At 47.5% G+C, this 23,724-nt stretch overlaps 3 long non-coding RNA genes across 8 annotated transcripts in view; 1 reads left to right on the forward strand and 2 right to left on the reverse strand.

The window, feature by feature from the left end:
* Positions 1–23,724, reverse strand: part of LOC139796444 (uncharacterized) — a 97,589-nt gene that overhangs the window by 67,836 nt on the left and 6,029 nt on the right. The window lies entirely within an intron of this gene.
* Positions 1,809–18,589, forward strand: LOC139796445 (uncharacterized). 4 transcript variants are annotated; one of them, XR_011726002.1, is made up of 3 exons: positions 1,809–2,177; positions 3,527–3,767; positions 5,382–18,589. It is a non-coding gene; the product is annotated as an uncharacterized lncRNA (long non-coding RNA). The 4 variants fall into 4 exon arrangements; XR_011726003.1 differs by having other exon boundaries at positions 3,563–3,767; XR_011726005.1 differs by having other exon boundaries at positions 3,621–3,767.
* On the reverse strand, positions 11,720–22,978 carry LOC139796446 (uncharacterized). 2 transcript variants are annotated; one of them, XR_011726007.1, is made up of 3 exons: positions 22,883–22,978; positions 14,963–21,527; positions 11,720–13,341 (listed from the first exon to the last, which is right to left on the reverse strand). It is a non-coding gene; the product is annotated as an uncharacterized lncRNA (long non-coding RNA). The 2 variants fall into 2 exon arrangements; XR_011726006.1 differs by having other exon boundaries at positions 11,720–21,527.

Raw genomic sequence — 23,724 nt, forward strand, 5'->3', positions numbered from 1 at the left:
GCTTTGGATTGACTGCGCACATGCTCAGATCAGGAATTTAGCTGCTTACCCCACCTCGTGGCTGAAAGTCAGAGCCCCTCGGGCCAGAGTGGGAATTTGTGTGGGCACGAATTCACACCGAACGGAGGAATTTAAAAATCGGAGCCTTGCACCTCCTGCCAGGGCTGTGCCAGAACTTTTGATAGATGCAAATGAATAAAGATAGTTAAATGAATAAATAAAAGTCAATTATTAAAGAAGATTACTGAAGAAGTGAATGAATGCAGTGCCATGCTCGCTAGCCTCTCATGTGGGTCAGTCCATCCGGGCTCAGCACATTCCAGTTACGGTGCTACAGCTGAGTCTGGGAAGTGGGAATAAATGTTCAGGATTACCTGAGCCCTTCCCAGATCTGTCCTTGGCATAGGAGCAGCTTCTGGAACATTCTCATTCCCTGGTTCTGATGCAAGCAGATGCTAAACTTGTCTCAAAATACAGAGGGATAAGGTGCTTCATCAGACCTGTGCAGACATCTAGCTGAGGAATTAAGAACTGCTTTTCCAAACAGGGGCTGAAACAGGCCAGAATTGCCAGAAAACAGGGAAGAAGCAGGGGCCAGCAAATGAAATGATAAACGTAGGAGGTTTAGAGGAGTACTTTTTCAGTTGTGTGTGTGTGTATTAAACTGTGGGGCTCATTGGCACACAACGTTGTGGAGGTCAAAAGTATAAATGGGGTCAAAAAAGCAATTTGACGAGTTTGTGGAGGAAAAGTCCCTGGAGGTTTACTAAAGGCAAAGGCAGATCTCCACAGCACATTGCTGGACAATGCATAACAAAAGTATCACTCTCTTTTCCCTGTTTTTTTTCCTTAAGTACTGGCTGCTCTTAGAGGTAAGAAAGACCACAAAAGACCTTTGAACTGTCCCGGTTTGTTTATTTAGTTAAGGTCTAGTTTTATGCTGTATACCCCATCCAACCATGATGCTCTTGGAGGTGGTCCTCATTCCACAAAAGTGGAATGAGCTGAGAATATCAGGTTGTTCAGTCCAGGCAGGAGATCAGCACTGGGAAGTACAAACCAGCACTATCCTGTCCCTGAGCTGCTGGGCATGGTTTCACACGATGGCCTCTGCTAACATCTGCTCACAGGGTGGCTGCTCACATTGCCCAGTTTAACTCCCTGTCAGGGTAGTAAGAGGTTACTTTGAGCACTGAGTGTAAGTTGACTCCAAGTGCCAGCTTTGCCATGAACATATTTAGTGATGTTACAGCTCCCATAATAACAGAGGAAGATTGCTCTCTTAAGACACCTCCACTTATCTTCACGTGGAGCCACCCCGCAATAGGAAGCCTGCAGGTTTGCTTGCTTGTGTCTGTCAGAGGTACTGAGAAAGAACACGAGTGCAAAAACCCCTGAATTGTTGAAAAGAAAGCAGGGGTGGGGTGGTGGTTGGTTTGTTCTCTCTCCCACCACCTAGTTCCCAAAGTTTCAAGCTAGGAAAAGGAAGTGTTTTCATCACGAGCAAGGTTTTCCCCTGTCAGTTTCTGTGTTAGGCATTTTGCTCCCCCCCTGCCCTGGGAAAGTTCTGGTAAATAGACAACGTCTTTTCTGCAGCAATGCTCTGATGTACAGAGGCTGTAGATGGAGGAAGGACAAACATCCCGCCTTTGCTTCTCCTGGGGGTGTAAAACGAGTCGAAGCTCTCTGCAGTTGCTATTCTATTATTATCTTCTGGGTTCAGTGCTATTTTTGTTGGCTGTGCCCCTGGAGGTGGAGGTGTGGAAGTGCTTTTCTGCTGGTCTCTGCAGGTGGGTGTAGATGTTTGCTCCGTTCCAGGCACCTCCTCAGACGCTGTGGCCTTTCAGGGTGGAGGGGGGGGGGTAGGCGGGCGTGAGTGTGGCCATCCCCTGCCTGTCCCTAACTTTTTAATCCTTCCTTTTATTCGGTCCTTGCACTCCTTCCATGGAACACCTCTGGGTTGTCACGGGGAGGTGTGAAGGGCTTAAGATGGAAACCACAGCTTGTCTGTGCACCCTCTGCCAGGCTTTTCTGGTGCCTGAGGAAGCCTGGCCTCTGCCTGCTCCCAAGCAAAAGGGATACTACCAGCTGCTCGGTGAGAAAACAAATTCGCAGAGATACAGGAAAGTGTGTTAAGGTGGTGGGAAGCAACGGGAGTGAGATTCCTGGCAGCTCGGGTATGTAAACATTCATAAAATAGGGAGTGTGTGCATGTGTGTACTTTGTGGTGTCAGGAAACCCAAAAAGCTAGCTCCATTATTTTTGCTGGAGTTAGTAGCAACAGTGCTAGACAAATATTATAAGCCCTTAATCCTCCTGACTTTACACCTGTGAATGACCTAAAGACCATCCAATGCAATCTAAATTATGGGACATCTTTCCTAAGTAGTAATGGGGTTTGGGATCTGACTTGGTTGTTCATGAAGGGAATTTTCTGTTTCTCTGTAGCTTAAACGCTGAGCTACCTCTGGGGGCAGTGAGGGGAGGGGGAGACAAGAGATGGAGGCTGTGTGTGGCCTCTTCCTAAAGTGTCACATGAATGTGGCGAGCCTACCACAAATTTAGCACTGGTGCAACCGACAAGGTACTGCAGTGGAAAAAGCAGAGGTGTCCTTTTAGTAGACACAGGGTAAGGAAATTGGCTGAACTTAATAGATCTAAGTTATAATTTCCAGTGGAAATACAAATGCAATTGATAAGTTTCCACATAGCAGGACAGCAAGCCTGTGCTAGTGTTCAACAGTCTGTCCTGACTGCTCAGGTGGCCAGCCTGGCCACATCTGGGGGTGCCTCCAGCTGCACCCAGACATGTGCAGCCTGTGCTGGGGGTGGGAGCAGGGCTGAGGCACAAACCAGTGTGCAAAATGATAGGTTTGGGGAGTTGGAGGAAAAGAGCATCAGGCCCAGCTGCTGCATGGTTGTGAAAGGTGAAGATGCCTGAAGTAGGAGTCTTTGCCCCTGGCCTGGCTGCAGGGCTGTCACTGCACATTGGCTCCTCAGTAGAGCACCCACCAGCCTTCCCAGGGTCTGTGCACCCTGTCTGGACTCTGAGTGTAGGGCTGGAAAGCCCAGCAGCTCCCTTCTTGCAGCTTTGGAGACCTCCCTGCCTTCACTTGGCTGCTGGCACCCACATTATCCTACAGATGCTTCCTATTGGGGTTTGCCTCTTCTTTTTTAGGGCAAGGAACAAGTCTCCTCTGATCTCTCCTCCCTGAGTGTGGTACAACTGCATGAAGCCGGAGAAGGGATTTCCTATAATCATAGTGTGATTTGGGTTGGAAGGGGCCTCTAAAGATCATCTAATCTAACCCCCTGCAATAAACAGGGACATTCTCAAACAGATGAGGTTGCTCAGAGCCTCACCAAACCTCACCTCGAATATCTCCAGGGATGAGGCCTCAACCACCTCCCTGGGAAACCTGTGCAATTTTTCCACTACCCTCATGGTAAAGAATTTTTTCCTAACATCCATTCTAAATCTACTCTTCTGTAATTTAAAACCATTGCTCCTTTTTATATTATACAGGCCCTTGCAAACAGTCCCTCTCCATCCTTCCTGTAGGCCCCTTCAGATACTGGAAGGTTGCTGTTAGGTCTCCCTGAAGCCTTCTCTTCTCCAGGCTGAACAACCCCAGCTCCCTCAGCCTGTCTTCATAGGAGAGGTGTTCCAGCCCCCTGGTCATTTTCGTGGCCCTCCTCTGGACCCACTCCATCAGGACCATGTCCTTCCTGTATTGAGGGCTTCAGATCTGGATGCAGTACTCCAGGTGAGGTCTTACCAGAGCAAAGTGATAGAATTTCCATCCTGCTCGTATGGTAATGGGGGCTAAGAAAGTGCCCCTGCCTGGCTGGGATGGAGCACAATTTTCACACCACTGGCAGAGGAAAGTTGTGAAGCAGCTGTTGGGGACATCTATGTGCCATCCCTCTGCAGGTCCCTGGAGCAGCACCCGGTACCCTCACTGAGAGGAGCCCACTTGTGTGGGATAACCTGCATAGCCAGGTGCCAGCACCCTCTTTCCTTCAGGTCATAGTCAGGCACGTGGTTACCCTGGTGTCCTCAGCATCCCTGCTGCTCCCAAATTCAGGAGCTGATCATGGTGCACAGCAAGGGCAGAGCTTCAAATAGGTACCTTTAACCCATCCAAGTCTACACCTGGCTTTCTGCCTCCTGAGGCAGAGAGAAGTCAAAAATCTCACACCTGAATGAATTGTTCACGTTGAGGAAGTGCCAGAAGCTTTAAAGAGGCTGTTTCCAGAAGAAAAAGCAAGTGACACCTGCTGCACATGGAAGCAGCAATTGCCCTTATATGGATGGTGTGGTTAGTGCATGAAACAGTTTTGGGACATAGAAAGGCACACATCTAAGAAACCAGCACAAATTACACATTTTTTTCAAATCCTGCCACCACGCTCCTGAGCCCATACACAGCAGGGTGATAACACAGCAGTGATTTCTGTTGGCCTCTGCCCCTTTCCAGCTGGAGCAGCCCTGGCTGCTGATTTATTTAGCAGACGTCAACGTCTGGAATGTTTCCATGATTTTTGCCTCTGAAAGAATGTGCTAGAGCTAAATGCTTTCACCTTTAAGGAGACAGTCTAAAACCACTGACATGCAAACCTGGTGTCAGAAAGTGCTGCTTGCTTGCTGGAAGCTCATCTGCAATAAGTCCAGCTATACCCCCCTGAAAAATACCTTTTTGGCGCTTCACTGTGGAACTTGTCATAACCTTGTTTCCAAACCCATGGCTTGCACTGTGCACATCTTACAGCTTCATGAGATATTTGCATCAGGCAGGAAGCCAAGGTCAAGTCTCCTTTTTCTTTCTTTTCTTTTCTTTTCTTTTCTTTTCTTTTCTTTTCTTTTCTTTCCTTTCCTTTCCTTTCCTTTCCTTTCCTTTCCTTTCCTTTCCTTTCCTTTTCCTTTCTTTTCTTTTCTTTTCTTTTCTTTTCTTTTCTTTTCTTTTCTTTTCTTTTCTTTTCTTTTCTTTTCTTTTCTTTTCTTTTCTTTTCTTTTCTTTTCTCTTCTCTTCTCTTCTCTTCTTTTTCTTTTCCTCCTCTCCTCTCCTCTCCTCTCCTCTCCTCTCCTCTCCTCTCCTCTCCTCTCCTCTCCTCTCCTCTCCTCTCCTCTCCTCTCCTCTCCTCTCCTCTCCTCTCCTCTCCTCTCCTCTCTCCTCTCTTCTTCTTTTTTTCTTTTTTCTTTTTTTTTCTTTCCTTTTTCTTTTCTTTTTTTTCTTTTTTTTTTCCAGTTAAAAAAATCATATTTTTTTGTTTTCTGTTTTCCGTTTTGTTTTTTTTCTGTTTTTTCTGTTGTTCCCCCTGCCTGCTCTGAATACATTATGGTAGAGACTCCAGTCCCACTATTACATCTTTTCCCACAGGACCGTTGCCTCATTCAGAGGATGGCAGGGAACATGCTTTCATCTCTGCCAGCTGGGCATGGCTGGAGTGCCCCATTCCCATAGGAGCTGCGTGGGGAGGACACAGACATGAGGCTTTGCAGATTCCTATGCGTGGAGGACGAAGGGGTTTGTTCATATCCAAATCTGGGAGGACGTTTCTAGGGAGCCTCTCCCACGGCCTTGTTTGTTAGGCCAGTAGCAAAGGACCTCGATGAAGATGATGGGATTCCTCTCACCTGGTTTTAGGTGCCTAAAAGTTAGGTGTCTGAACCTAATTAGTTGGACAGGCTTCCTGCATAGTCAATGGAGACAAATAGGCACCTCCAGTGTGTGATTCATCTCATCTATCTCAAACATTTATCTTGAGAAGGGCTGACTCACTTGGCAGCAAAGCACCCCATTCTCTCCTGTGACTGTAAAGGCAGATCAGCAAGCAGCTTGCTGAGGATTTGACAACTAAATTTTGGATGTCTCAAGTTAGGCAGAGTGAGTCTTAACCCCAGCTGCAGCAATGGCTGTGTGAAGAATCATCACTGTGCTCTGACCCCCCTAGTTTTCCTAACAGGGTCCATTTACCCCAGGCAGGGCTGGGGTTTAGTCTGTCCAAATCAAGTTATCAGTCCTTATCCCATTATCAGACCAAGTTAAATATTTATAAAGCACTGGGGGGGCAGGGTCCACATCTTTCTCATGTTTGTATATTCCCTCGAGGAGCGAAGCCCCCGCGCCAGTTGAAGCCCTCTGGTGCAATAAGGCACCATGGGTCCCCATCTGCAAGTCTTGACAAAATGCAACCAGGAAAGTAAAACAGAGCTCATGGACATTGGGAAATAGGCAGGAGTGAATCACAGGAGTCAGGAGAAGCTACTAACGTGTGGGAAAAAGGCAAATATGCTACCTCGGCACAAACGTATAATAAGGAAGTATGTAATAATAATTATTGTTATTGTAATACGGTCTGGGTGAGCATTTGGGAAAAAGATATCTAATAACTGACAAGCGACGTGGCTTGGTTTGTTTTGATCTGAAATTCAAACAATGGTTGTGTTTATAAGGCAATAATACGCAGGGCACAGAGCACTGGCACTGCACCAAATATGCACTCCCCAAGTTGGGTTTATATAGGTCATGCCAAACAAATAATAGTGTTCCTCAATATAATTACCAATTCATTACTGAGAGAGAATGTAATCGAGTCTGTCTGGATTTCAGGGAGGTGTTAGATATGGTAAGTTTGTACATTTGAACGTGGATTGGAAAGGGGCATCCTGGCCCCTCCACTTCTGAGCCTCCTTGTCCTTGCCCCACTTCTAAATAAATCTCTTTCCTTATTTTATTCCACTATTATTTCAGGGAAAAGCATTAACAGCCAGAGGACAGGATGGCACCAGCTCTCTGGCCTTATGGTCACACTTGGCCATGGAGGAGTTAAGCTGAGGTGTCCTCATCCTGGGATTGTGCAGTGGTGGAGCCATGCTGCCACCCACCATGGTGAGGGGATGCCACCATCATGTGAGGCATCAAAGGAGAAGAGCCAGGCTCAGCTGGTGGTGAGAGGACTGGAGGAGGTACTTCAGGTACTCCAGGGGCTTTAGAACAGCCTTGCCACGTGGCCCTCCCTGGGGCATGGGGAACAGGTATTTTGGCTGCAGCACTCTGCCTTCCCCAGGAAGACCTGGGCAGCCCCAGTCTGTGATGCTTCCTGTTGGCCTCTGTCCTGTGCAGACCCTGCACTTGGGCATGGATGATGGTGCCCACTGCTTTGTAGCACCTGGGCCCAAGGGCTTTACCCAGGAAAACACAACACTTAGAGCAGTGGAGTCAGCACCCCTCATCTCCATCACCAGCCCTTCTGCTGCTCCCCACAGTGCAAAGGGCAGAGCCTCAGTGTCCTCCCTCCTGCCCCACTCTGGGAAGCAGAAGCATCTTTAAAAAAGAACAGACTGGGCGGAGCATGAGGCTTTCAGGAAAATGGGGGCTGTACCAGCCATGCTGGTGGATGAGCACCCAGTGGAAAGACCACTGATGGAGCACTTATTTGCAAAGTTAAATCATGCCCCACTGGTGACCTGACTTTTGTGAGCTTCCAAAAAAACCGATCAGGAGCAAGGAGGGTCTGTCGTAAATGTAAGCTTTCAAAAGATTTTTTGATACAGGCTTTTCCAAGAGTGAAACAAATTCAGCAGCCATGGAATGAAAAGTCCCATCGTGGGTTGAAAATTGAGTTAGAGCCAATAGGAGTGAGAAAAATCCATTAAAAGTAAATGACCAGTGTTCCAGCTGGGAAAGAAAAGCTTACTCGGATGGGTGGGGCCACACCTGGAGGAGACAAAAGTGGCCCTCCAAATACCATTCCAAAAAACAGAAATGGGGAAAGAGGGAAAACAAGGCAACAGCATTTGCTGCCAAGAGAGAATGATGTATTTTAACAGCAAGCAAGGCTCAGCAGGGCTAGGAGGAACTCCAGAGGCTTCTAATCAAACTTAGAAACCAAACCACAATGATGGAGAAGTTCAGGACACACAAATGCCAAAGCAAATTGTTTCACAAGAAATTGAGCAAGCCTTTCACTCTGAATTAGCAGTTGGCTTGCAGGGGTCAGCAGTGGGCATGGACAATGACTGTTCAAGCATTGCACATTGAAGACCTGCACTGTGGGTCAGCATGAAAAATATGTCACCTGGTCACACATCACAGTCTGTGTCCATTTGCCCACTTTGAAGCAGGACCTAAAGAAACATTGTAAGATGGACCATGCTGAGTCAAGATCAAAAGTCTACCACAGGCAGCATGGAAGAAACAGGATCAAAGGCAGAGCTGGGTGGGGGACTTTTTTTGTGAAGGGAGAATGAGGAGTGTAATATTATTTCATTTGCACCAGGGAAGCAGAGGGACACAAAACCATCATTTCCTTTAGTAACAACTGGCTGATCCATATGGTTTATTTGTACCATGCAAGTTGAAAACAAAGATGTAAAGGTGCTTTCAAAAATAGTTGCAAGGGAAGTTTGTGCTTTGCCACCAGTCTGCCTTGCAGTACTTTTTCTGGCTGGATGCAATCTGCTGATAAGTTTGTACCTAGCCAGAACCCATCCCTTTGCCAAGCCACCTGCAGCACTGTACCTGCTCTGGCTGGATTGCTGCGACCCACTTTTGAAGAGGCTGAATGGAACTGCCTTGCAGGTGATGTCCAGCTCCGGGCGGCAGCTGACAAAGCCCAAAAGCCCAGCCTGTGTGTTTGGCTATCACAGAGCAGGGACTGCACAGCAGGGACAAACACAGTCCCTGGCAGGGTGTGGTGACACCAAGACCCATGCAATAAGAAATGGAAGGGTGTGTGTCTCTGTGTGTGTGTGTGTGTGTGTGTGTAAATAATTTACTAGTATGACCTAAATGCCTTTGTTTATTTTTATGAAGTCAGTAAAGAATCACACGGATTCTGAGACTGGAGTTTGGGGATCAGGGGCTGAGAGGTGACACACAGAAAAGGCATCCAGCCCCTGTGTGCCCAAAGGCAGCTGGGGATGGGAGCAGCAGGATCCCTTTTGAGTTTCCAACCTTTCCTGCATACAGAAACTTTTGCAGAGAAACGAGAGAGGGAGATAAGCTACAACACATCTATGGGTGGCTGCCCCAGAGAGGTAGGAGCTTCACCAAGCACTCCACGGAGGGATCAGGGAGAGAATATCATTTGCTGGATGATGCTCCATCACAGATTTCATGGAGGGTTTCTGTCTGCCCCCAGGTGCCAGTGCTGCACTGGGGCCCTGGTTCCATGGAGATGTAGGCTTTTGGCTGAGAAAGAAAAGCAAAGCCTTTACTAAATTGCATCAGAGTAGAGCTAACCATGGTCTTTACAAGAGCAGGGATGTTGGGCCTTCTGCCTGGGCTGCCTTACAGTACATGAGCACTGATGGGATGCCATGATGGGCTGCTCCATCACACGGTTCCCTCAATATTGCCAAGCCCAGGTGATCTTTGAGCTCAATGTCAGGGCTGTTCCTCCTGGCAAATCTGCTTTCTGTAGGGGGGTAAGAGGCAGTGCACACAAGTGGGACATTGATTGCTGGCTACTGGAGTTGTGAGAAGAAGAAGGCTTCTGCTCCTACTTGTTCCTACTTTTTTATTCTCTAAGACTCTGTTCCATAGATCAAGTGGTTACAAGAGAATTGCATTTTTCAGTTAGGAAAATCATGTGTTTCCTGCTAGCTAGTGCAGAGAAAAACATGAGCATGTGCTGAAGACTAAAGAGTCAAAAGGCAAATATACAGAATTCTACATGATTGATTTTAATTTTTAAACCTGTGTTCTTTAGGTTACTTACAATATATTGGAACCCAACTCCCAAATGTTTGGGAGTAGCTCTTCTGGAAAGAAGGACATTGGTCCTCTAGTGCCATTGGTCCTCTAGTTAGCTGGGAAATGCTAAGACCCCAGCCAACAACTCCGTAGGGGAAGTGTTACTTGGCAAGTACCTAGAGATTAATCAGAAGTTTGGGACCACTTTTTGGGGGAGTCAGGGAGAAAAGCAGATCATTTTTTCCCTTTCAGCTCTCCTGCATGTGTCTGGTCCAGCTGGATAACAGGTCCATCAGTAACTCCCAGCAGCAGGAAACTCTCCCCTTCAATGGCTACCTGATACACTGTGTGAAATGAGAGTTTAGCCAATGGTACAGGCACTTCTTAGTGGACAAGTATCCATGTAAAGTAATTTCTACACTACTCGATATCTTCATATCTGCTGTGACCATTTTACCTGCCAACTCAGCAGACAGAACTGAAATTACCTGGAAACAAACTTCTGCATCCAAGTGTACTTCCAACTGAGGCTTTGTACTGCCTTGCAAAAACAGCACATACACAGCTTGTGCCACTTTTTTCTTGCTGTAGTTTATCTGCAGATGGACAGTTGATATCTCCAGGCCTACAGAGTGAGCATTGTTAGAGATATTTAAAAAACTCAAGAAGTTTTCTTACTCCAAAATTCACCACCTTTCAGTCTGTGTGCATCTAGCTGAGAAGTTTTACCCACTAATAGTTACTGAAGCATGCAGTTGGCTGAATCACCAGTACAGTGTCAGGATGCTGGATGGAGTTGTTCAGGTCTTCCCAAGTTCAGCTCTGTTCAAGATGTGTGGCTCAGAGATCATCAGTCTGTCATCAGTCTGATGGATCAAAACTCCACAGATTCAAGCTGTGGTAGATATGATAGTGTCTGTTGCAAATGCAGCTGTTCCTGTATGCAAAACAATTTCTAAGTGTTACTGAAATGGTGAAGACTCACTGAGGAGCAGGTGTGAGGATGGTGGCAAAGCCTTTTTGGTGAAACTGTTCAAAAGAGAAAGTCTGCTGACGAGGGGAAGGTCCCCTGGTCACTTCTAACAGTTTAAGCAGAATGAAAAGCAGCAAAAGCCAGAGATGCACCAAAAGTTAAGTGTCCAGGGAAAATCAGACCAGTAAAAAAATTCTGTCCTGGTGAATATATATACCACTCTAAGCCACATTTCCTGAAGCAGTTTAACCCTCAGCCACAAACTTGTCCCAGGAAGGAGGGCCGTTGCAATGACAATACTCTGGAGGGGAGTAGGTCTACCTCATAGTTGAGACGTATACAGCTATGGCCAGTTTGCATTTGTGAAATGCATGTTTTTCCACCTCCCTTTAGTATAAGAAAATGCAAAAAACCACGTGTTTCATGTGTGCACTGATGATTACATGCACAAAACTAGGGAAAGCGTGAGTGTTGGTATGCGTGTTCGTGCTGGCTCCAGGAACTGTGTGAGCACATGAGCACGAACGCTGGTGAACATGTGAACAAGGCACTGAGTGGCCATCACAGGGCTGCCTGTGAGCACTCTGGACTGCAAAAGAAGCAGTGTGCATTGGGATGGGATGCAGGTAGGGCTGGGGAAGCACTCTCTGATGACTGCTGTGGGGAGTGTGCGCCTGCATAAGTGGGAAGTCAGAGGAGCAGGGGGATGCACATGAGCCTCTGTTCCTACAGGCACAGGACAGCACGTGGGGCACCCTGCTGCTGGAGGGGGGTTACAGGCAGGCTTTTTCCCAACTGTTTCTAGAAGACAGTTTGGCTCAGCAAAGAGTTAATGAGGTAAAGAAGAGTCTAGAAGGGCTCCTGCCAGCTATAAACAGAGCGATCAGCATACACAGGATGTGGCAAGCAGCTAAAGGAATCCCGTTATTAACTTCACTTTTATTTCAAGGGGATTCACTTCTCTGTTCTGTTTCCCATTTGGGAAGTGAAACTGAAGATCACGGTACCATTAAAAAAAAAAAAAAAAAATTGGTAACAGCTCATCTATTATTCTACTTTATTCTTTATTTTATTTTTAAAAAGTTACTTTGCCTTTCCTTGAATGAAATTTATTGAAATTGCTGGTAGCATGGTAAGTCTGTTCCTTTCCTGAGGGATTATCTCATTTACTCTCATTTGAAAGTGTTGACTCTGAGGGGAGTGTTTACACCACACAGCATGCTCACAGGATGGTGCAACCCAGAGTGGAGTGAACAACGCGAGTTCCTCCTAAGCACAGCCAGAGACAGGCTGTGCACTGCTCAGAAGGTGCTTTGTAAACATTTATTCATTCTTGCACACACGCTCCCTTCCCTGCCCCCATCAGGTGAGGAAATATTATTGTCACCATTTCACAGATGGAAGAAGTGAATGTAGATAGGTTTGGTGACTCACCCACAGCCACTGAGGCAGATCTAGAGCTGAGGTGTTAAGCTCCCAGCCACTGTATTTAACCCATAAGGTCATGTTCCCACCCAGGGCTGACAATATAGGTAATGCCAGCTCCATCTACCTGCCACCCACTTGTCTTGTGAAGCAGTAACGCTCATCTCCACGTTTGCAGAATGAGATCAGATTGTTGTGGCTTACTCCATGCGATGGTGTCATCAGACTGTGATATATTATTATGATATCATGGTGTTATTATGCCTGAAACTAACGCAAGGCCACGCACAGAACAGAGTTAGGCAGCTGAAAATCAGCAACCGTGTGCTCATCAACCACATCACACACACACGCCCTGTACCAGGGTGTTGGTTGATCCCACCACATTGCAAGGATCTGCAAACAATCTGCATGCTGGGCAGGGTCCCACCTTCTCTGCTGGGGCCTGGGTTCATTGCTGCCCCATACAGTCCTCGTGCAATGACTGATGGAGGAAAGATTGCTCTGTGAGGCAGTGAAAGGAAAATATTTGCCACTCCAGTGGAAATGGCTCTCAAAGCACATGGTCAGTAGATAAAGATCATGGTCCCAGTCCTCTGATGAGGCTGCTTGTTTTTGAGCACTGGCCACTCACTGGAAACCAGGCCTCCTAAAGGTGGTTCAACCAAGCCATCAGTCTCATCACAGCTGAATGTCCATGGCCACATTTTGCCACTGTTTGCTTCTGCTTTGCTATTTAAAATCCTAGCTGATGTTGTTATCCTCTCCCACACTGAATCAAAACCAACAATAACAATAATAATTAAAAAAAAAAAAAACAAAAAACAGAACAAAACCTGGGTCCTTATCGTCTTCATTTGCTTCTCTCACTGTTTACACAGGGCATGATTTCACTCATGTCCGACTCATTGCAGATGACTCAGATCAGTCAGTCAGTTCCACTTTCTGAGGCAGGCTTGTCTGGCTGGTGGCTCCTCGGGTCCCATGGGACGCTGCTGCTGGAGGGCAGCTTTAGAGGTTAGCTTTCCCTGTGCAAATCTTAGCCTTCCTTTTGGAATAAAACACTTGGAATTTTCTTTGTTTGAAAGTAACCTTTGTAACAGGTCATTCTCAATTAAGCTGGTGTTGCTTTTTGCTTTCTCATGTGAAAAACTTGTTTCCATTGCCAGGATGAAGTTTGCAGAAAGATCTTGCTTGGTTTCTGTGGGCTTTGGACCCATCGCTCAAGGGCTGCTACTGCATCTGTGGGGAGCAATGGCAATAACACCCACTGATTTCAGGTTGTGAGAGATTCAGGTCTCAGAAGTACTTGGGAGTGAAAAGGCGAGATGCATTTGAGTGCCTGGACTTTTCAAAGACCTCCCTGCATCTCTTCCTACAATGGTGTGTGGTTATGGGAAGCGCTGGGACTTTACAGCTGCAGGGAAATTGAGAGGAGGGAGACTCCTGAGCACCTGGAAGATGGCTCACTCTTTTTCCTCTGGCCCTTCTTAAGGACTGAGTGCTACTCAAACTGTGCTGGAGACCTGGGTTACGTAGAGTTAATACCACCACATCCCTGAGCAGTTGTCTCTGGAACTGAGGTTTTCTTTCCTTACTGAGTGTTAAAAGAGAGAGAGGTTTGGGGGATGTGGAGAAGAAAGGCAGAGTGACCAGCACTGCGACCAGTGGCAGAAGGCTGGTTTGTGTAAGAGACCTGAGTCAGCACTTTCTGTCCACAGAAACAGAAGACCCTCTGTTATTGAACTGGCAGACAGTTAATCTTGTAGTTAAAATGTTACTGGGCTCTACCTGCTCTTCCACAGGGCAAGGAGCAAGGGGCTTAGTAGGTGAACGGCCTACTAAGTACCTGACAGCAACTAAAGAGACCTTGTCTAGGCGCAGAATTTGACCTGTGCCTCCTTGGTTAGATCCTTTTCCACATTTTTTGTCATTCTTTTATAACCCTTGTTAACGCTTCAGTGTGTTTTGTACTAAACAGAACAAAGTAACAGCCCAGAAGAAAGCCCAGGAAGCCCAGGCCAAACCAGTGCCTAGTGCAGCCTTCATCAGCTGTCCTGCAGAAACACAAGGGTGCAGAGGGTGCTCATAAGGACAGCCTCCACATTGCTGTCTGGTGAAAGCCAAGTCCTTAGAATATTTCAAAACACAGCGCCTAAATTTCAAGAGTATCCAATGGGTAAGACAGCTGTGCCAGTTGTGAGAGAAAAATAAAACAACTAGTTGAGAAGGAGTTACAAATTCAGGGCAAACGCCCAAGCAATACCCCGCCTTCTTCTCGTAAGAGGTGTGTAGACAACACCCTGTGGCCTTGGTAATCAGAGCCCTGGGTAGCATGGGGCTTGTTTGGGGCTGGCATGGACACTGTGCCTACCCGAGCCACAGATCTCTGCCCCTAGACTTAAGCCACCAAGACTACAAGTTACAGTTTTGCTGGCCAAAAGCTTTCTAAATGGCAACAGGGAGTAATCTGCACTATCTGTACAGGTTCCAGCTCAGCGATGTGTGCTACACCCATTCATCTAAATGCAGAATTAACTCTGAAACTAATGATAAGGCTTTAAATATTGTCACACAGATAATTTATTTCCCCACTGTCCCAAATGCTTCCCAGGTGCTGAAAAGCTTAGCTGCCAAAATCTCCATAGACTCTGCTGACAGCCTCAGTGACGCAGCCCTGAATTGCATCATCGTTCCTATTCCTGCAGGCCCTGAGTGTTCTGCCATTGTCGTGCTCAGCCTCACAGCCCCCAGCAGTGGTGGGGGAGCCACTCTCCCCCTGACACAGCAAAGAAGACCAAAGACTCAACGATGAGAAATGACTTTTCCCTGCTTATGGGAAAAGTGGGCGCTGGAGCCTCACGATCATCTGATGCCTCCTGTCTTCCATGTGTGTCTTCCCTCCTCAGAGCAACGTGCTTTGCCTTGATGTCAGCAGAGTTACGCAATGCAAACTGGGCATGAGCTCACACTAAAACACATTGGTTGTGCTGAAGGCACAAGGTCATCCCACCCTTGGGAATAAGAGGGAGGACATGGGTGTATACATGCACACATGAGCACACCTGGGTGGCTGTGTATAAACACACAAGAACACACGGAGCTTCCACTTGGAGATGTGCCCTGCGTGGCACGTGTCTGCTCGGGCAGAAAAACATCACTGCCCCAGTTCCTGCAGCAGAATCATTTTTGTTTTTCTCTTGGGTTCTGGAGTTACTTCTGGTTTGCAAAAATAGCATTGCTTGAGGCAGCCTTCCTGATAGGTGGAATAGTTTCCCCTTCCAAAAGAACTGGTGGAAATCCCCTCTCTTGAGACATAATTTTAACTTTGCCAGAAAACGTACGATGGGAGTGACTATTTTAACTAGTGAGCTGACTGGGATGATCTAATGGGTTTTTCCATCTCTGGTGTTTAGTTCCAGGGATTTCCATGAATTGCTGTCAGGACAGAAGAAGGCAACAGATTGCAACTGTGGGATCTGCTGTTTCAGCTCCACTGACACGTCATTCCCTCAGGACACCCAGTGACCTGGTTAATCTAGTTCTTTGCTTCTGACTTCTCCTCGTAAATGATTTATCAACTGGCGTGGATCCCTGTTTGCTTAAGGAGGCGTGTGACGACCTCTAGCAGACCAGCTGCACAAAGCTGCCTTTGGCACCCGGCTGCTGGTCCCAGCTCCTGACCCTTGGCACGGGGAGCAGAAGGACGGGGCGCCGGCTGAGCCCACTGGCAAAGGCTGATGCAGGGAGCTGTGGGCAGTGTTTGCACAGCCCTGTGGAGAGCCCCGGTGACTAAGCCATTGGCTTGTCAGCAAGGGTGCTTGCAGGCCTGCCTCGGCCTGCCCTGACCCCCACAACACAGAGGTACTGGCTGGGTGGCTGGCTGCCCTGCTCACTGTATACAGGCTGCAGGGTACAAGCCACGAGACACATCAGCTGCGACAGAGCCAGCCCTCGGCTCTGTGTACTCCAGAGGAAAACTGACATGAGCATCCATCACCTTGCCCATCCTCACAAAGATGCATCGGTGGCAATGACAGCGGTGTCTGAACCGGGTGCAGCCCTGGAGGTCTTTGCCACACACACATGCATAGGTCAATACGTGTGTTGTCACACACGGAACACTGTAGCTTAAAAAGAAGTAGGTACAGACCTAAACTTGAGCACACAAGCCAGGGAGGCGAGGGATGATCCTTCAAGCTTTCCATCCTGCCTTTGTACAGGAGGCTAGAGGAGCATGGAAAGACATCAGATATCACAAATTGGGCACCCCATAAGGATTTCTCTATGGGCAACTCCCTGCCTTCCCTTCAGGACAGTTATTGCCACTTCCTGCTCTGATTGTTTCAAATCTGGTTATCTTGAGTTATGCCTGTTCTGGCAAATATGGTGCAGCAGAGGGGAGGTCCTGTATGCATGCCACAGATCACAGAGATTAGCACAGGAGGAATAGCTCAGACAAGATGCTTGAGGCAGGTACTGGGAGGCTGACAACAGAGCTGTGCAATGATTAAAATGGTAAGACTGTTTAACAAAATCTTCATTTTGGAAGATGGAGAGCCATGCTGAATTTCTAGGTGGCCAGAGGCTGTTTCAGAAGGGCAGCACCCAGCAGAAAGGGAGGCTGAAGAAGCCCACTCCAATACCGGCACGGACATCCCCATTCCCAAGAAGCAGGCACACCACCCACGGGCCACACATCATCACGGAGGGCTGGTTCTGCTGCAGTGAGGAACCTGCAGCCACATGTAGGCAGAAGCATGGGGTGTGTTTTCTTCTCACATAAGGGTGGATCTGGAACAGCCTTCAGCTTCCTGGGACTTGAGAAGTGCTTTTGTTCATAGCACAAGAGGACAGAATGTGCAGCTCTTGTTTCCTTTTTTGAGGGCACACCATGAGCTTCCTTCACTCCTGCCTCAACAGGAAGCTCTCTCTTTAGTCACCACATGCTCCTTCTCTGCACCTCATCCAGCAGATCAACATTGCAGAAGGACAGACAGCTGGGGGATGTGTGAAGGGATTATCCCACCTCACTAAGAGAAGCCATAGCTACCAGTAGCTCAAAAATCAAAACCCAAGAAAATACATAGTCTAGGCTGAGCCCACACACCCTATGGCACCCTTCTCATAGTTACAGAGCAGAGAGGCAGGAGAGGAAAGAAAGGAAGTGAATTATCCCAAGATGATATTTCCAACTTTTCATTATGGGTGAATGTATTTTAGACACAACGTTCAATGTGAATTACCAAGTGCTGGTAGGTTTCTATATGGTAACTCAGGGTTCAGGCTTAGTTTTACTGAGTGTTCATGCTACTTCTTTACACAGGCTTGCTCTCCACACTGCAGAGTCTGGCCCATGTAGAAACTATGTCCTTAACCAGCAGCACAAGTACTCCTGGCTCTGACCTCTTGGTTTTGAAAACTCAAACACATTTACTGAGGACAGCACAGATACAGAGTGATGCAAGTGGAAAGCTCCCCAAAAGGTTTCCCGTCCCTAGGGTGCTGAAACAAGAGATGTGTTTTCTCATTGACCTCTTTTGCAGCAGGTGCACAGATTAAGCAATGCTACATTAAAAAGAGCACCCAGAAGCTCCTTGGCAGAGCCAGGACTAGAACCTGCTGCTTTCTCTTTTCTCCAGTATCCCAGGCTGGGGGAGAGATGCCTGAGTTTATTCTGGTCACACAAGGCCATTTTCTGATCCATTCTCTATCTATCCCAGAAGGGGGTTAATTTGCATTTTTCACCAAAACCACACATAGGTATCTTCATTGAGATGTTCATGCAGAAACCATTTTATTGAGCTGTTCTTGCCTGGTGCTGGGCAGTGAGAAGTCACCTTTCAGTTGGGTCTTCCAGTCAAGGCTACAACTTGTCGTGTAGTCAAAGTATCTGCATCCTGCTTCACCACCACTGCTCTGGAAACACTGGCTCAGAGTTAAGAGGCAGCTGATTCCAGTTTCTTACCCAGGTCCACATTAAGTCTACTGGCAAGATCTAACAGAACTGCACACAGAAGAGTACACTTATGGCTGAATAGAAGCTAAGAGAATAATAACCTGCTTTTCTTGGACCTGGTCCAGTATTCACTATAGGGATTTCCATGACCATTAGTAGGATTCAAATCAGACCATAAAGTTCTTGCAAATTTTCTTCTGCTTTATTAAAGCGGGGGAAAAAAATCCAAACCCAACAACAACAAACTATTAAAAAAGCTATTTCCCCTTTTTCTTATATAATTATTTTCTTTTCACCTCTAACAAGACTGTGATCTGATAACTGCCCATAACAGGAGAAGTGCATTCCTGAGTCCCAGTTTTGCTCAATGAGGAGAACAACCAACTTGGCCCTGCTCTGAGCTGCTGTAATGGAAGGTGTGATCCCTGTGTCTCCAAGACTCACCACTTGTAGGAGGCACTGGAACAACAGAATTACACACTGAGAGGACAGTCTCCCTAGATTATCAATTAAAAATGTCACATTTCTGTACCCTGTGGATATCTTCTGCATTATTTGCACACTTTGATCATACAGGGTTGTGACTCATGCTTCCTGCAAGTTGTCTAGAGAGGTATTAGAGGTATTGAGGCACTTAAATACACTGGCAGAGTGCCTAACTGGGTTTCAAAAGGGGATTGATTGCTCCTGCTGACTTTTGATTTCAGTGCAGGCTGGACATGTAAAACCCAGTTCACATCTTTAGGTATCAACATCAACTGGTTGACAGCACTAGTCTCATCTTAGACTACAGCACTTAGCTCTCAGGGTGTTGTGGGGATGGCAGAAGTAATGACTATGAGTTCTTAGGAAATATAGAACATAGTCTATTGACACTTTTTTGCTAATAGCCAACTGGATTCCCATCATTTCCACTGCCAGCATTTCCATTCACACAAGGATATATTTATGACTCTTGTTCCTCAAAAGGCTGGTTTATCTCATTTAAAATAAACAGAGCATGCAAATACATTTATCAGCATTAGGAACATTAAGTCTCCCTTTTTGTCCCCATGCTTAAAAAAGAAAAGAAGCATTTAAACCTTAAAGTGGAAAGTTAATCACACAGAGTGGCTGTGGATGGGAGCCATTAAATGCCTGTCTGCATTTTTAAATTGAAACAATAAGGCACTTTACCATACAAATAGCTTTGGCAAAGTAGGTTTTAGGTCCTGTCAAACTTCACAGTCCTATATCCCTAAAGGCCAAGTACAGCAGCAAAATCTTTGACCCTCCTGAGCAGTGAGAAGGCCCTGGCTCTCACCTCAGGAGAGCTGCTGGTGCATCAGGCAAAGCACACACCAAATGCACAACTGTGAGGCCTTAAAGGAGCTACTCCATCTCTCCTTTGATTTCCATGCAGCTTCAGGAATGTCAGGATCAGTTCTCAGGTAAAAATTCCTGGTCCAGTATAGGCAAGTGCAGCGTCCACCTGGGGGCAAATCCACGTTCCTTACTTTGAGCAAGAAGAGAGAAAAAAACAAATGCACTTTGGTTTCAGTGGAGTCTGAAGTGCCTGTAGGTTTTGGTCTCAACTACTGAAGTGTGAAGACTGTATGCCCCATTTTCGAAAGCAAGGCATTCCTGTTCCTGCGTTGTTTTGGTATGTGAGCAATAGGGCTGCCATCTAGAGGCTAGAGGGGTTTTCCATCACATTCCCTGGGGCAGGAATTACACTGTCAGGAACCTGCTCCTCTTGATACTGCCTTATAACGGATTTTTAATTTCTAAATAAAATCACACTTCTCCGTCCACATCTCTCATGCAAGATTTGCACATCCAGCCATAATCAATCTATCTTAGGAATAGGCTACGCAGACAATGAATGTATATGTCACAGAGATGAAGGAAAATATGGAACAAGACACACAGCACAGCCTTCCAGAGATAGTTCAGGGACTGTGAGGAACTCTAGGCTCCTGTGAGTGGTATTTAATATTTGTTTTTTAAAAACTTATAACAGGGAGACTTGAGGATGGGATGGGGCCTTGTGGTGACCTCTTAGTCACATCAGGCTTTATAGCCACAGAGTGAGGCTTTCATCTCTTCATCCCATTGCTGCTCCTCACTGCCAACCTTGGAAAGTTTGGTCTAGAAATGCTCCAGAACTGCATCCATTTTGGCTCTGAATGTGCTTCTCTACCCCCCTATAGAGCACTGATTCCTGTCTGACAAGCAAGAGGACAAGGTCTGCTGAGACCAGCAGCAAGCTCTGGCTACCTAGGACACCGTTGTTCCCAACCTGCCTCTGAAATGATTACTGCAAGTCAAACTGATCCACTGGAACCAATCTGGAACTTGTCTTGGGGGTTACAGCCTGAACAGCAAAGTCACATCTCAGCTCACACTCTCTGTGGCTGCTTCTCTGCCTTGCTGCCTGATCTTCTCTCTGGTTTAGGAATAGCCACTCCCTTTACGTTTCCCTGAAGCAGGTGTAGGAGTCTTTTAATACTGCCAAATGTTAAAAAGAAGCAGGCAGAGGACATTTGTAGCAACCTATTGCTCTCCACAATGCCCCATGCCAATCTCAGGTGTTAAACCCTTCCACCTCCCACACACTGGGAATAGCTGAGCAGGTTGAAGTGGAGCAGGAAAGTGAGGGTTGCATGGCAATATTCTGGCCTTGCAGTTGGTGAGCCCAAATCAGTGTCCTTGCAAAGCACTTCAGTTTTGCTTGCACACTGCCTGTCCTGTGCCCTGCACATGCTGCGTTGCAAAATCCACCATCGATGTGACTAAGAGTCACGCTCTGCAGCCTCAGCTTTGGTTTCTACCTCTCACAGCTCTGAAATGGAGACGGGGAAGTGTCGGATGCTTTCTGTTCTCCTTACCTAGACTGTCCAACCATGGGGGTTTTTGAGTCCAAGGGGCTGGACGGACCTTTTGGTCAATATTACCACGTGAATGGCTTAATGAAAACAGGCCTGAACCCAGACGGCTCTACTGACATCAAGGAAAGGGGAAGCGGCCTGTTGACTCTAGCGAGCAGAGTTCTGCAAGAAGTAGCTAAAAATAGGACTGCACCCTACAACACTCACGATTGCAGCTTTCACATCCCACCAGCCGCGCCATTTCCTGCTGGTGGGTTTGCCTCATGTGCCAGCGTCACAGCACAGCCCTTCCTGCCTGGAGAAGGCCTCGGGAGCTTTGATGTGCAGGCAGCTCCCTCCCACCCTGAAGTGAGCAGCCACTTCCCCTGCCCTCCTTTCTGCTGCTTCAGTTACAAGCGAGGAGTGAGGCAATTCCCCTGCGACTGTCTCGCCCTAAGAAGTCGCTAAAAGTCACAGAGATGCAGAAGACCAAGAAAACTTTCCACAGTCAGCAGTTTTCTCAGAAAATGAAATAGTTTGCTTGAGTACCCCAGGATAACATTCCCAGACACTGCCTTAGTTTTGCTTGTTCTTGGAGAACATAGGAGTAGAAAATGAACCTGCTTCTTGGAGAAAAAAAAAAAACACGTGAACCCAGAATGCAGAGGAGGGGATGTTTTGCCCAAGGTCTTCTAAATCCTGATAAAGTAATGGCCATGGACACTTGGGAAGATTTGGAGCATATTAGAATTTCTGTTTCCCTGCCTTTTAGTGCAGCTGGTACCAGAAAGGGCAAGACAGCACAGGCTGGACTTCTGGTAAAGACAGACAGGATTAGGGAAATCCAAGACCAGGGCCCTGCCATCTTCTCTTGATCACAAGATGATTAAGCAACTTAAGTGTAGCCACACTGCTGGAACAGGGGCCCAGGCAGTTTACAAGCTGATCCACTCTGAGCCTGGCTGTTCTGGCATAAAGCTCTCAAGCAGAGGGATCTGGCCTCGGAAAGAGAAACATTTCACAGACCCTGGTTCTGCTCCCAGGGACCAGGGTTGTATCAAGAAAGCCAGCTGAGTCCCCTCGCTGTATAAAGGCTGATGATAAGGAAGATCTGGGCTGCTTCACTGGGGGTGGGGGATGCTGTCTCGGGGTAGCCTCCATGGCGCCCTGACATTGGCAGAAGACCGGAGTAGGGAGCGGCTGCTCTGGCTTTGTAAGGTCCAGGGGTCTCTGGATTGGACCAGAGAAAGGCACAACGGGGGAAAAGAGCCCCTGGCCAACACACACACAGGACAGCATCCAAGAAATAACAGTGCTCTTATGAGAGGGCTGCTTCAGGGCACTGGTGGTAAAACACAGCAGAAGAGCATTCCGCTCAGAAGTCATGCCCAGTCAAGACATTTTTTTCCCCAAAAAACCTATTTTCTGAAGCCTCTTTGTCACCATACTCCTTTGGAGGAGTGGCAGCACTCACTGTATACCTAAACCTGGCCAGAAACAGGGCCATGGCACTGTGTGTGTAGGATGCTGGGTTTGGGGGTGGCCAGTTCCGTAGAAGACAGTTTTAAATTTTTCAGTCTAGTGCAGAAGACAAGCATGGGTAAGCTCTTGCTACTTCTAAGCCTTGCTAACCACTCTCCACTCATGACTGGCCTGTGAAGGTTTCCTGAGTGGTTGGTTTGTGGTTTTTACCATTGCAATTTAGTATCCAGATCTTAATTCACCCTCTCCATCTCCCTCCCCTGCCTCACCAGAGGTGGGCAAATGGTGCCTTTCAGAAGCTGTTGTAGGGATCTAGGGAGTTGCCATGGGGCTGCAGCTGGGCTGAGGAACAGGCCCACCACTTCGGCAGTGCCAGGGAGTCAAGAGAAGCAGGACATAGAGTATCTGCACAGACATGGCTTCAAGCAGCTCCTTTGTGAGAGGTGCACATGGCTCAGCTCCTCAGTTGATTTTTGAGCCCCCGTGCCCTCACTCACTCACCTCATCCTTCCGCTCCCCTGGCAGGTGAGCATGCTGGAAACCACATCAGAGAGGCAATTTCCAGTGCTCTCGTCAGGGCTGTTGTTATTTCCCCCCCCACACACAACGGCAACAGTTTGGGTCAGCGGGGCTATTTTAAGACAGATTTTGCAAGTATTTTCGAGAAAGGGTGTTTCCTTGAGGCAGTCTTACAGCACCATCTGGTGGGGTCCCAGCCAACCTCCCGTCGGACAGGGGCTGCGCTTCTCAAAATGGCGCCGGCGGGGGGGCTGCGGTCAGCGCAATCGCGCAGTCCCACAGTGCAGCGGCTGCAGGAGAGGGGCCCGGGGCCCTGCCTGCCTCCTCCGGGAAGACACGGCCATGGGAACAAGGCTGCGTATGTGTTCATGGAGCACCGGCCTTGCCAAGAGCTCTCTCAGGACACTGCATCCTCTTTGGAAGCATAGCCTGCGGCTGTGCCGGGAACTGTCCTGGCTCTTGTTCGCTTCATCACACCATCTACCTGATCACAGAATCATCCGGGTTGGAAAGGACCTCTGAGATCATCAAGTCCAACCCTTAATCCACTAACACTGTGGTTACCAGACCATGGCACAGAGTGCCACATCAATCTCTTTTTAAAAGCTCCAGGCATGGAGAATCCACCTCCTCCCCAGGCAGCGCATTCCAATGTCTGATCACCCTCTCTATAAAGAATTTTCTCCTAATATCCAACCTAAACTTCCCCTGACAGAGCTTAAGTCCATGCTCTCTTGTCTTACTGGTAGCTGCTTGGTAGAAGAGACCGACCCCCCCCTGGCTACAACCTCCTTTCAGGGAGTTGTAGAGAGTGAT

The sequence above is a fragment of the Heliangelus exortis genome, chromosome 5 (genome assembly GCF_036169615.1).
Source record: "Heliangelus exortis chromosome 5, bHelExo1.hap1, whole genome shotgun sequence".
NCBI classification, from domain to species: domain Eukaryota; kingdom Metazoa; phylum Chordata; class Aves; order Apodiformes; family Trochilidae; genus Heliangelus; species Heliangelus exortis.